General features: G+C 35.8%; 1 pseudogene; it reads left to right on the top strand.

The window, feature by feature from the left end:
* The first annotated feature begins 2,413 nt into the window (after window positions 1–2,413).
* Window positions 2,414–13,259, top strand: part of LOC102832312 — a 139,155-nt pseudogene continuing 128,309 nt past the window's right edge.

The raw sequence follows: 13,259 nt of genomic DNA, 5'->3' as shown, positions 1-13,259 counted from the left end.
GCAACACAGAAGGTTTCTATTGGTAAAATATTAAATGTTGCAGAAAACATCAACAGAGTCACTGTACCAAAAAGAAGTGGTCGATGTTCAACAAATTCAAGAGGCAGCTTATGATCAAGAATTGATGGTACTGAAGGAATATCTTCAAGCTGCACTGGAGGCACTGGCATAAATGGAGGCTGCAGAAATTGACAAAATACAAATACAATCGTTCAACAAAATGATGCATCATTAGAGGTGTTCACTCTTCTATGCCAAGACATTTGGAAAGCAGCTACATGGTCAACTAATTGGAAACCATTCCAAAGAGAAGTGTCCCAATGGAATGTGGAAATCATTGAACAATCTCATTAGTGCCACTCCAAGACTCCTGATTAATATTATATGCAAATAAAATTTTGCTAAGGATAATTAAAAAATGGTTACATTAGTACATTGACAGGGAACTGTTGGATTCAGAAGAGATAATGTGAAATTAGGGATAACATTGCTGAGATGAGATAGATCTTAACTAAAACCAGAGAATATCAGAAAGATGTTACTTGTGCTTTATTGACTATGCAAAGACATTTGACTCTGTAGATCATGATAAGCAATGGATACCATTGCAAAGAATGGGTATTCCAGATGCTTAATTGTGTTTATGAGGAACCTGTACATAGACCAAGAGACAGTAATTAGAACAAACCAAGGGGATACTAAACGAGTTTGAATCAAGAAAGTTGTGTGCCACAATTGTTTCCTTTCACCATACTTATTTAATATGTATGCTGAGCTATTATTCTGGGAAGTTGTGTTATATGAAAAAGAACATAGCATCAGGATTGGAAGTAGACTCATTAAGAACTTGTGATATGTAGATGATACACCCTTACTTCCTGGAAGTGAAGAAAACTTGAAATGTTACTGATAAAGATCAAAGACCTTAGCCTATGTTTGGATTGCACTTCAATGTAAAGAAAACAAAACTCCTCACAACTAGATTAATCAATAACATCATGATAAATGGAGAAAGGATTCAAGTTGTCAAAGACTTCATTTTGCTTGGATCCACAAACACTCATGGAATCAGCAATCAAAAAAGCAAATAATGGATATCATTAGGCAAATCTGCTACAAAAGACGCTTTGAAGTATTCAATAGCATATATATCAGTTTCATAACTAAGGTGTGCCTGTCTCAAGTCACATTATGTTTGTTTCAACTAAAAGGTTGGTGATTCAATCCCACCAGCCACTCCTTGAAAACCCCATAGAGGGTCTCTATGAATCAGAACAAACTCGATGGTAATTTTATAATGCCAATGACAACAATATGCATGTGAAAATTAACAATGAATAATGAAGACCACAGAAAAATTGGTGCACTTGAATTATGGATTTGGAACAGAATATTTAAAGTACTAGAGACTACCAGAAAAAAAAGCAAATCTGTGTTGGAAGAAATACAGCTTGACTTCTTAGTCTTAGCCAGGATGACAAGACTTCATCTCTCCTACTTTGGAGATGCTATCAGGAGGGACCAGTCTCTGGAGAAGGACATCATGCTTGGCAAAGTGGAGTATCAGCAAAAAAAAGAAAACAAAACGAAGGCCCAAATAGATGGATTAACACAGTGAAAATATCAGCAGGCTAAGATGTATTGTAACAACAATGGTGAGGTTGAAGCAGGACCAGGCAGTGTTTTGTTCTGTTGTGTATAGGGTTTTAATGAGTCAGAACTGATGACATAGCACCTAACTACAACATACCTATGGTTCTAATCCTCCTTGGGAGTGGGTTTTCTTTGTTATGCTAATGAGACAAAATAAGTGTAGGGTATGCCTTGAGTCAAACTTTTGATAAATAATGAACAAATTAAAGAGAGATGTAAAGAAGCTGAGATGGAATAGAGTTGGATGCCAAATCACATGAAGATCAAAGAATAAAGGAACAAAATTATTAGTGGTTTGTTGTTGTTGTTAAGTGCCATCAAATCGAATCTGACACATAGCAACCCTGTATAGGGTTTCCAAGGAGCAACTGGTGAGCTTGAACCACCAACTTTGCAGTTCAAACAACTTTGCAGTCTGATGCATTTGCTCAAAGCACCACACCAGGACTTGATAGCTATGTTTATGGTTTTATAATTGTGATGCAGTTATCCCCATAGTAAGATCATATATAATGTAACTACCTCCTTGATTATGATCTGCTATGAACAGGAAAATGAAAGAGAATTTCTTCAGTTGTGTGGCCTGTTTCACATATACATGGAAGTTCTGGCAAAGCAATTTTGCTTTATTGCTGGATTTGGATCCTGCATCTGGCTCTTAACCATCTTTCTCTCAGTTATTTGCACTTGAGCTAGTGGCTTGCCATATTGCCTGCTGATCTTGGAAATCTTTAGTTTTTGCAGCCTGTGAATCAGCAGCATGCCATCTTACCTGTTGACCTTGGATTCTTATACTTCTGAAGCAAAAAGCCTATTTGACCTCCTGATCTTGGATTCATCAGCCTCTGCAGCTACGTGAGTCAGGAAAGACTCCAGTGTGACATCTAATACATGAACTTGTCAGCCTTTAAAACCATGTGAGCAAATTCCTTGACATAAATCTCTCTGTCTCTGTCTCTGTCTCTGTCTCTCTCTCTCTGAGGGAGACCCACATGTTGTCTGTCATTTTATCATACTTTGATGGCTTACTTGTTGCTGTGATGCAGGAAAGTTTGCCACCAGTATTTTAATTGACAGCAGGGTTGCCCATGGTGGACAGGTTTGGGAGAATATCCACACTAAGATAGACAAGGAAGAAATAGGAGAATCAGACTATTTCTTACGTGACTAGCAACTATAAAGGTGGACAGTCAGAGAAAAAGAGGAAGACCCCCAGCAAGATGGATTGGCAAAATGGCAGCATCAATGGGCTCAAGTGTGGCAACAATTGTAAGGCTGTTCCAGGATCAGGCAGTGTTTCATTCTTTTGTGCATAGGCTTGCTATGAGTTGATACTGACTTGATGGTAACAACAACATTGTCAGAAATAGCACCAGAAGATGAAAACATCTTGAATAGCCACAAAACATTGTCAGGTATAGTGCAGGAAAATGAGACCCTCAGATTGCCAAGCACTCAAATGAGCCTGGGGAAGAGCAACTTCCTCAAAGTAGAGTTAACCATAATGATGTTAATAGTGCAAAGCTTCATGGATCTTTATTTGCTGATGGGACACAAACAAAATAACAAGAAACAGCTGCAAACATCTATTAATAATTGTAGCATAGAATTATGAAGAATGTTTTTAGTAAAATTGAACATTGTAAAAAAATGAACTAGAAAGCATAAATATTGATATCTTAGGCATTTGTGAACTGAAAAGTACTAGTATTGGCCATTTTGAATCTGACAATCATATAGATTACTGTACCAGAGATATTAAATTGAAGAGGAATATTTCCACATTCATCATAAAAGATCATTTTAAGAACTATCTTGAAGCACACTGTTGTACTTCTACATAATTTACAACTATGCACATGGACCTGACCAGATGGAATGCAATGCACAATGTTGTTTGTGATAGGATAATATCCATAAACCTACAAAGAAGAACAGTTTATACCACTATTTGAATTTATGCACAAATCACTAAATCTAGTGATGATGCAGTGGAAGAACACAATCAACATGTTTAATCTGAAGTTGATCAAACATAAACTCAAGATGTATTGATAATTACTGGTGATTGGAATTCAAAGGTTGGAAACAAAGAGGAAGGAACCATAATCGGAAAATATGGACTTGGTGATAAAAATTATGCTGAAGATTGAATGATAAAATTTTGCAAGAGCAATGACTTGTTCATTGCATATACTTTTTAAACAGCAAAAATTACAGCTATCCACATGGACTTCATCAGATAGAATGCACAGAACTTAAATTGACTACATCTGTGGAAAGAAATAGTAGAAAAACTTGAAATCATCAGCCAAAACAAGACCATGGCCAGAACAAGAAAAATTTTAAAACTCCATGAAAGCCAAAATATGACTCTGAATATTTCATAGCTGAATTTATTTGACACACCAAACATTAAAGCCCAAAGACCAAAAAAGTTGTGGGATGGTATCAAGAATACAATACAGGAAAAAAGTAAAATGTGATTTAAAAGACAGAGAAGGAAGAAAGACCAACATGGATGTTAGAAGAGACTCTGAAACTTGCTGTTGAGTGTAGAGAAGCTCAAGAAAATTGAAGAAATAAGGAAGCAAAAGAGCATAATGGAAAATTTCAAAGGGCAGATAGAGAAGACAAAGTCAAGTATTATAATGAAATGGTCAAATACCTGGAATTAGAAAACCAAAAGGAAAGAAAATGCTCATCATTTCTCAGGTTGAAAGAACTGAAGAAAAAAGCCCTTAAAACCTCAACTTGAAATATTGAAGGATTCTATGAGGGACCAATCACAGGAGAAGGATATCATGTTTGGTAAGGTGGAAGGTCAGAAAGAAAAAGGAAGACCCCCATCAAGATGGATTAGCCTAGTGGCAGCATCGATGGACTCAAGCGTGGCAACACTAGTGAGGTTGGCCCAGGATCTGGCAGCATTTCGTTCTGCTGTGCATAAGGTCGCTATGGGTCGGTACCGACTCAATGGCACCTAACAACAACAACAACATGAGTAAAATATTTAATGATCCAGAAAGCATAAATAGAAGATGGAAGGAATACAAAGAGTCACTGTATCAAAAAGAAACAGTTTATGTTCAACCATTGCAAGAGGTAGCATATAATCAATAATGGATGGTTCTGATGGAAGTCCAAGCTGCACTGAAGGTTTTGATGAAAAACAAGTGTCCAGGAAATCATATAATATAAACTGAAATCTTTCAACAAATTGATACATCCATCACTGGAGTTGTTCACTCATCTATGTCAAAAAATTGTAAGAGTTACCTGCTCACCCGATTGGAAGAGTCCCATTCCAGAGACATTACACACTGGGATGTAGACCTTGCAGAACAATACAGTTAATATTGAAATTCTGGTTTGGCTGTGAGCTAATGCACTGGACTTGAAGATCAGTTTGAACTGCAAGGTCGGCAGTTCAAGCTCACCAATCACTTTTTGGAAACCCTATACAGAGTCGCTATGGGTCAGAACTGACTTGACGGCACTTAACAACAACCACAACAATAGTTAATATCACATGCAAGTAAATTTTGTTGTCCATCAGAATGTCTTCTTTGACGAGATATCTGTTCATGTTCTTTCCCCATTTTCAAAATGGATTCTATGTGTTTTGTTGTTGAGGTGTTCAAATTTTCTATATATTTTAGAGATTAGTCACTTGTTCAATATGTTCTTGTCAAAAAAATTTCCCAACATGTAGTATTTCTTTCTACACTTTTGATGAAATATTTGATGCACATAAATATTTAATTTTTAGGAGTTCCCAGTTATTTATTTTGTCTTCAAATGCTTGACCATGTATGTTTGATATCATGCATGTTTTAAACCCCTAAATTTTTGCTTTTTGCTTTTCCTTTGATGATCTTTATAGGCTGAGGTATTTAATATTTAGATATTTAATGCATCTTGAATCATTGTTATTATGTAGTGAGAGATATAGATTCTACTTCATTTTCTCCAAGTGGATTTCCAGTTTTGTTATCACCATTTGTTAAAGAGGTTATCTTGTCTCCATTTAATAGGTTTCAACCTTTGCAAAGATAGACTGTAAAAGTCTTCTCAATTCTATTCCATTTATCTGTGTTTGTCATTGTACCAAGAACAGACTGTTTTGACTACCATAGTTATTTTGTAGATTTTGAGATCAGGGAGTATGAGGTCTCCTAATTTCTTCTTTTTTGGTAGTGTTTTGCTTTTCCAGGGTCTCTTTTTTGCTCCATATGAAGTTGGTGATTAGTTGTTTCTTCTCTTTAAAGAATGATGATGGAATCAGAACTGGATTATATCTGTTGATCTCAGCTAAGTTATAGTTTAGTCTTTACCTAATTAATATAATGTAGGAAAAAGAAATAGGAAATCAAAAGTTTTATGACTGGAAAGATACTCATTATTAATTTTTTGTGTGTAACCCATGTATCTTGCCCACCATATTCTATTTCTGTGAGTGAGTATGTGTGTGCTGGAGGTTGAGGTTGACTGGGGAGGATTAAGGAGTGAGGGTTAAGGTTAGGACTCTGGCTAAGTGTAGGTTAGGCCTAACATTTTATTTTGTATTAGGATTATGGTTAAGACTAGGGTTAGTGTTAGAGGTAGGACTAGGAGATTTTAGGGTTAAAAGTAGGTTTATTTTAATTAGTTGATTTTTTTTTCTTGAAATAGATTTGATTTCTTTTTCAGTTGTAAGTTCTATAACTATATTATTTCCAGTTTTTACATTTTTTTGTTATTATAACTTCTCTGTTTCTCTATTATCAGTCTTGCAGTTCTATTTTATTTTGAATATTTCTATATCTGGTCTTCCTGATTCAATGTCCAACTTTCACATACATATGAGGTTGCTGAAAATACCATGGTGTGGGATATGCACACTTTAGTCTCCAAAATATCTTTTCTCTTAAATCCTTTAAAGAGGTCTTGTGCTGCAGATTTGCCTAATGCAATATATTGTCTGATATCTTGACTCCTGCTTCTCGACTGTTGATTGTAGATCTAAGCAAAATGAAGTCATTCACAACTTCAATCATTTCTCCATTTATCATAATGTTATTTATTGATCCAGTGGTAAGGATTTTTGTTTTCTTTACATTGAACTGCAATCCTTACTGAAGGCTATGGTCTTTGAACTTCATAAGTATTTAAGTCCTCTTCACTTCCAACCAGCAAAGTAGTATCATCTGGAAGTCACAGGTTGCTTATGAGTCATCCTCCAATCCTGATGCCGTGTTCTTTTTCATATAGCCCAACTACTCAAATTATTTGATTGGAATACATATTGACTAAGTATGGTGAAAGAATAGTGCATCCTAGGCATTAGTGAGTTGAAATGGACTGGTATTTGCCAGTCTGAATCTGACAATCACATGATTTACTATTCCCGGAATAACATATTGAGAGTAATGACAATGCATCATCATCAAAAAGAACATATTAAGCTCTGCCATGAAGTACAATGCTGTCAATGATAAGATAATATCCATTTGCAACCAAGGAAGACCAGTTAATACCACTATTATTTAAATTTATGCACCAGCCACTAAAGCCAGTGAGGAAGAAATTGAATTATACCACCTTCTTCAGTCTGAAATTGATCAAACGTGGAATCAAGATGTACTGATAATTATTGGTGATTGGAATGCAAAGGTTGGAAATAAAAGAGTGGTTTTAAAACATGGCCTTGATGATAGAAATGATGTTGGCAATCACATGATAGAATTTTGCAGTACCAATGACTGCTTTATTGCAAATACCTATTTTAAACAACATAAAGGACTATTCACATGGACCTTACCAGGTGGAATACACAAAAATCAAATTGACTATATATGTGGAAAGAGACAGTGGAAAGCTCCATATCATGAGGCCAACACAGACTGTGGAAAAGACAATCAATTGCTCATATGCAATTTCAGGCTTAAGCTGAAGAAAATGAAAACAAGTCCACAAGAACCAAAATTTGACCTTGAATATATGACATCTAAATTTAGAGATCATCTCCAGAACAGATTTGATGCATTAGACATTAGAATAGTCATGGGATGACATCAATAACATCATACAGGAAAGAAGCTAAACATCATTAAGGTGAAAAGAAAGAAGGAAAAGACCAAAACGGATGTCAGAAGAGACTCTGAAACTTGCTCTCCAGCATAGAGATGCTAATGCAAATGGAAGAAGTGAGGAGGTACAAGGGCTGAATAGCAATTTTCAAAGGTCAGCTTGAGAAGACAAAGTCAAATATTATAATGAACTGTGCAAAGATCTAGAGTTAGAAAACCAAAAAGGAAGAACATGCTCAGAATTCCTTAAGCTGAGGGAACTGAAGAAATTCTATTGAAGGATTTTATGAGCAAAATACTGAATGATGCAGAAAGCATCAAAAGAAGATGGAAGGAATACACAGGGTCTCTGTTCCAAAAAGACATGGTCAATGTTCAACCATGTCAAGAGGTGGCTATGATCAAGAGCCAGTGATCCTGAAAGATGAAGTCCAAGGTGCATTGAAGATATTAGCAAATAGCAAGTCACCAGGAATTAATGGAATACAAACTGAAATCTTTCAACAAATTTATGCAACACTGGAGACACTCACTCATCTATGTCAAGAAATTTGGAAGAAAACTACCTGGCCAACTGACTAGAAGAGATCCATATTTGTGCCCATTCCAAAGAAAGGTGACCCTATGGAATGCAGAAAACATCCGACAATATCATTGATATCCCATGCAAGTAAAATTTTAGTAAGTTAATCCCAAAAGAGCTGCATCCATACATTGATAGAGAATTTAAAGAGGTTCAAGCTGGATTTGAAAGATGACTTGAGACAATAGATATCAATGCTGATGTCAGATGGATCTTGGCTGAAAGCAGAGAATACCAGAAAGGTGTTTATGAGTGTTTATTGGCTATGCAAAGGCTTTTGATTGTGTGGATCATGACAAACTTTGAACAACATTGCAAGGTATGAATATTCCAGAACTCTAAACTGTGCTCATGAGGAACCTGTACATAGACCAAGAGGAAGTTATTCAAACATAACAAGGGAGAACCGAATGGTTTAAAATTAGGAAAGGTGTGTGTCAGGGTTGTATCCTTTCACCATATTTATTCAATCTGCATGCTGGCCATATAATCCGAGAAGCTGTGTTATATGAAGGAAAACGTGACATCAGGACTGGAGGGAGATTTATTAACAACCTGTGATATGCAGATGATACAACCTTGATTTCTGAAAGTGAAGAGGACATAAAATACTTAACTGAAGATCAAAGACCACAACCTTCAGTATGGGTTGCACTGTAATGCAAAAAGGAACAAAACAAAACAAAAATCCTCAATACTAGACCAATAAGTAACAGAAAGATAAATGGAAAAAAGACTCAAGTTGCCAGACGTCATTTTGTTTGCATTAACCACCAACACTCATGGAAGCAGCAGTCAAGAAATCAAACTATGTATTGCATTAGGTGAATCTACTGCACAAAGCCTCTTTAAAATGGTGCGGGAGTTCAGCTCTCGCAGGGTCATGAGACTCAAGAGGAGACGCAGAATCGGCAAAAGTGAAAGTAATCGAGGAGTCTCCACTTAGTTGGCTGATGGAGCTCTCATATTGCCCTGGCTTAGCAAGTCTTTATTTATACTAAAATTACACAGTGCATAATGATTTGATACCTTGATTTTTCTCTTGAATTATTACACATTTTTTATCATAACATTCTTTCACCCTGTGATTATAAAACCTTAACAAAAGTATTTCTATGATGTCCAACCTGACCTTTCAAACGTCCTGTTCATTTTCTAACCATTAAGCATTTTTCTTCTGACATCATCTCCTCTTCTACGTAAGTGATAGATTGTTTTTCCCATTCCCGCTAAAAATCAAGTTAAACCTTACACAAATCATTTCCACCTCCCCAACCCCTGATTACATCCTCTTACTAATACAAGTTTCTGTCAATCACCATAGCCTACACTACTTTATTGTTTCTACTAGCTAATTATCAATCTTCCATCCTACATAAAGTACTACTATTTTCAATAGCAAAAGCATTACTAACATCTACTTAATTATTTTGTTTTTCTAAAGTATTCATTAAATTGCTTAACCACAGTGTTCCTATGTTTCTTTCTTTTGGGGCCATGAGGCATATTAAAGGGCCCAACCTGGATAATTGCTGCAGAAAAGGTAGATTATTAAATTTTGACCACCTTTCATTTATGTTCACCATTCTCTGCCCAATTATGTAGGTTCCTGTATGTAGTAGTGGGGAGTTTGTGTATTCTGGCTGGTAATTAACTTAGGTGATGTCTATAGGGGTCGATCAGCTCCACTTTAGTTTTTTATCTGCTTCTGTGATCTCATAAATGCAGCTGCTTTGTACTTAGGTTTTCTCTAAGAGGGAATAGGCCATACAATTCCCTTTGAATCTAATCCAGTGAAGCTGAAACAATTGTTGCAAGACTAATTTCTTCCTAAGCTTTGCAGAGCTTACAGTAAAAGCCGTGAATATGGCAGTACAATATATTTCCACAAGTGAAATCAGAACCATCCTAAAAAGGAAAGATAAAGAGTGCCTTTCCAGAGAATCATCTGCTTTCCTGATGTTTTCTCCTTTTTCTGGGACTGTGTCAAATGGCAGAAGCGGAACGGCTCCCAGCAAAATGTTGTAGACAAAGATGTCAGTTTGAGGACTAAAGAGCACCTGATCCAAACATGGCATTTTCAATAACCTCATGTGCATGTGAAAGTTGGACAGTGAATAAGGAAGACGACAGAAGATTTGATGCATTTAAGTTATGGTGTTTGAGGAGAATATTAAAAGTATCATGGACTGCCAAAAGAACAAACAAATCTGTCATAGAAGAAGTAGAGCCAGAGTGCTCCTTGGAAGCCAGGATGGCAAAAATTCGTCTTTCAAACTTTGGGATCTGAAACTTTCAAACTTTTCATACTTTCAAAATTCAGGAGAGATAATACCTGAAGAAGGATGTCAGGTTTAGTAAACTGAAGGTTGGAGAAAAAGAGGAAGATCCCCAATGAGATGGATTGGCACAGTGGCACCTGCAATGGGCTCAGGCATAGTAATGATTGTGAGGTTGGCACTGGACTTGGAAGTGTTTCGTTATGTTGAGCATAGTGTTGCTTTAAATTGATACTGACTCAGCACCTAACAATAACAGCAATCACAACTTCTGTGATTTATTTTCTTAGTTTTCATAATGTATTCATTGTATGCATCACTAATGCCCTGTTGACTTTTGCATTGTTGTTGTTGTTGTTGTTAGGTGCCATCAAGTTGGTACCGACTCATAATGACCTTATGCACAGCAAATGAAACATTGTCCAATCACGGGCCAACCTTAATATTATTGCCATGCTTGAGTCCACTGATGCTGCTATTTGGCCAATCCATCTCATTGGGGATCTTCCTCTTTTTCTCTGTCCCTCCACCTTACCAAACATGATATCCTTCTCCAGTGATTTGTCCCTCCTGACAATATGTCCAAAGTATGAGAGATGAAGTTTGGCAATCCTGGCCTCCAAGGAGCATTCTGGCTACACTTCTTCCAACATGGTTCTTTTGTCAGCCTATGGTACTTTCAATATTCTCCTCCAACACCATAACTCAAATGCATCAAATCTTCTGTAGTCTTCCTTATTTACTGTTCAGCTTTCACATGCATATGAGGTTATTGAAAATACCATGGCTTGAGTCAGGCACACTTTGGTCTTTAAGCTGACATCTTTGCTCGTTAACACTTTAAAAAGGTCTTGTACAGCAGATTTGCCTAATGCAATATGTCGTTTGATTTCCTGACTGCTGCTTCCATGAGTTGATCCAAGAAGAATGAAGTCCTTGACAACTTCAATCTTTTCTCCATTTATAAGAATATTGTTTATTGGTCCATTAATTGAATTAAAATAGATACTTGGTAAAATTCAATTAAATTATTCTAATTCTTAAGAAACTTTGGTTACAGATTTGTTGTTTAATTTATGCATTCATTTAAACTGAACCTCTGAAAATGGTTAAGTCAAGATTATATGGTGCTAAGTGCTATGGAGCAAGGCATACTATTATCTCCAAAGTACAGGGTCAATATGAGTTGGAACCAACTCCATGGTACATAACCACCACCACCACACATCTTGGTCTAATGTTGCCAGAGTTTTCATATGGGAACTTACAGGAATACCAAATTTTATTATAACTCTGTAGTCTCTTAGCTATATAAATATATGTATATATTTAATATAATATATAAATGGAGTTCTGGTGTGGTGCTGTAGGTGTTAGATCACAAGGTGGGCTGAACAGCAAGGCTGGAAGTTCAAACTTTTTAGTCATTCCTCTATAGAGGGTCACTATGAGTCAAAACCAACTCAATGGCATTTTACAACAACAAATATATATATAAATATTTTAAAATATATTTTAAAACAGCAACAAGGCATCCAGCTATGTCTTTGGTTAAGCTGAATTTTCTTTCATTTTCACATCTATAAAATTGGAAAATATTCTATTTTTGTCTTTTGTCAACAATGTCATAAGGATAAAAGGATTAAAATTTCATAGATCATTTATAAATTCAAATATTGTGAAAGAACAATGAATTACAATAGAAACCAGTGTGGGCAGTAAATTGCTTAGAAATTTAGAATTCTGTATCTCATTTAAGGAGTCATGGTGGTGCTCTAGCTTAAGCAGGGCTTGCTAAACACAAAGTTGCCTGTTGAAATCTACTAGTCACTCTTCAGGAGAAAGATGAGCCTTTCTCCTCCTATAAAGAGTTACAGTTGCTGAAATCCTACATAGTAACTATGAGTTAGAATTGACTCAATGGTAGTGACTTTGCTTTTTCTGTTGCTAATTTGTTTTGTTTTGTGTATCTGTCATTTAGGAGACTTATACAAATTTCATTCTAAAGTTTATCAATTGTAAAATGGCAACAATAATGATAAATATGTCAAGAAAGTTTTTTTTGTTTGTTTGTTTGTTTTTTGTGTGTGTGTGTGTAAGGAAGGAGATGGTCTGTGTGCTAATGACCAGGGGGAAGGCTTGTGGGGTGTACTCTGGATGTTTGATGAGTCATGGAAGGGATTGTAACCATGGCAATGAAATGAAATATGATAGGGTGGCTGTAAAGCTAATGTTCTCCTATGTAAACTATCAAATCATTCACAAAAAAAACTTAGAAAAAAAAAAAGAAAGAAAGTTTTTGTGAAACATAACCATATCTATAATGCATGGTTAGATTCTGTCATATAGGAACCCCTCAAAAATGTTACCTATGATACATACTGGGTTTGTTTCACATATCACAGGTAAATCTTTGTGTGTGTATGTCATTTGTTTCATTGTGGTCCCCTTCTGTGATAGTTAAAAGTATGCTAATATTCTATAATAGGACACAATGTTCTTGAATGAATTCTACTGAATAGAACAAGAGTGTTTAGGAAATCACATTCTTCTTAGAGTCAACTTCCTTCTGTAGTTATGCATCTTCCCTAGAGTGAATATTTAATCCATGTTTAACCTTTTTTTTTTTTTTTTTTTTTAAGTAAATTTCTACAGGCTCTTATGGACACCATG

The sequence above is a fragment of the Chrysochloris asiatica genome, unplaced genomic scaffold, assembly GCF_000296735.1.
Source record: "Chrysochloris asiatica unplaced genomic scaffold, ChrAsi1.0 scaffold00208, whole genome shotgun sequence".
NCBI lineage: Eukaryota > Metazoa > Chordata > Mammalia > Afrosoricida > Chrysochloridae > Chrysochloris > Chrysochloris asiatica.
This window is presented reverse-complemented; position numbering and strand designations above follow the sequence as displayed.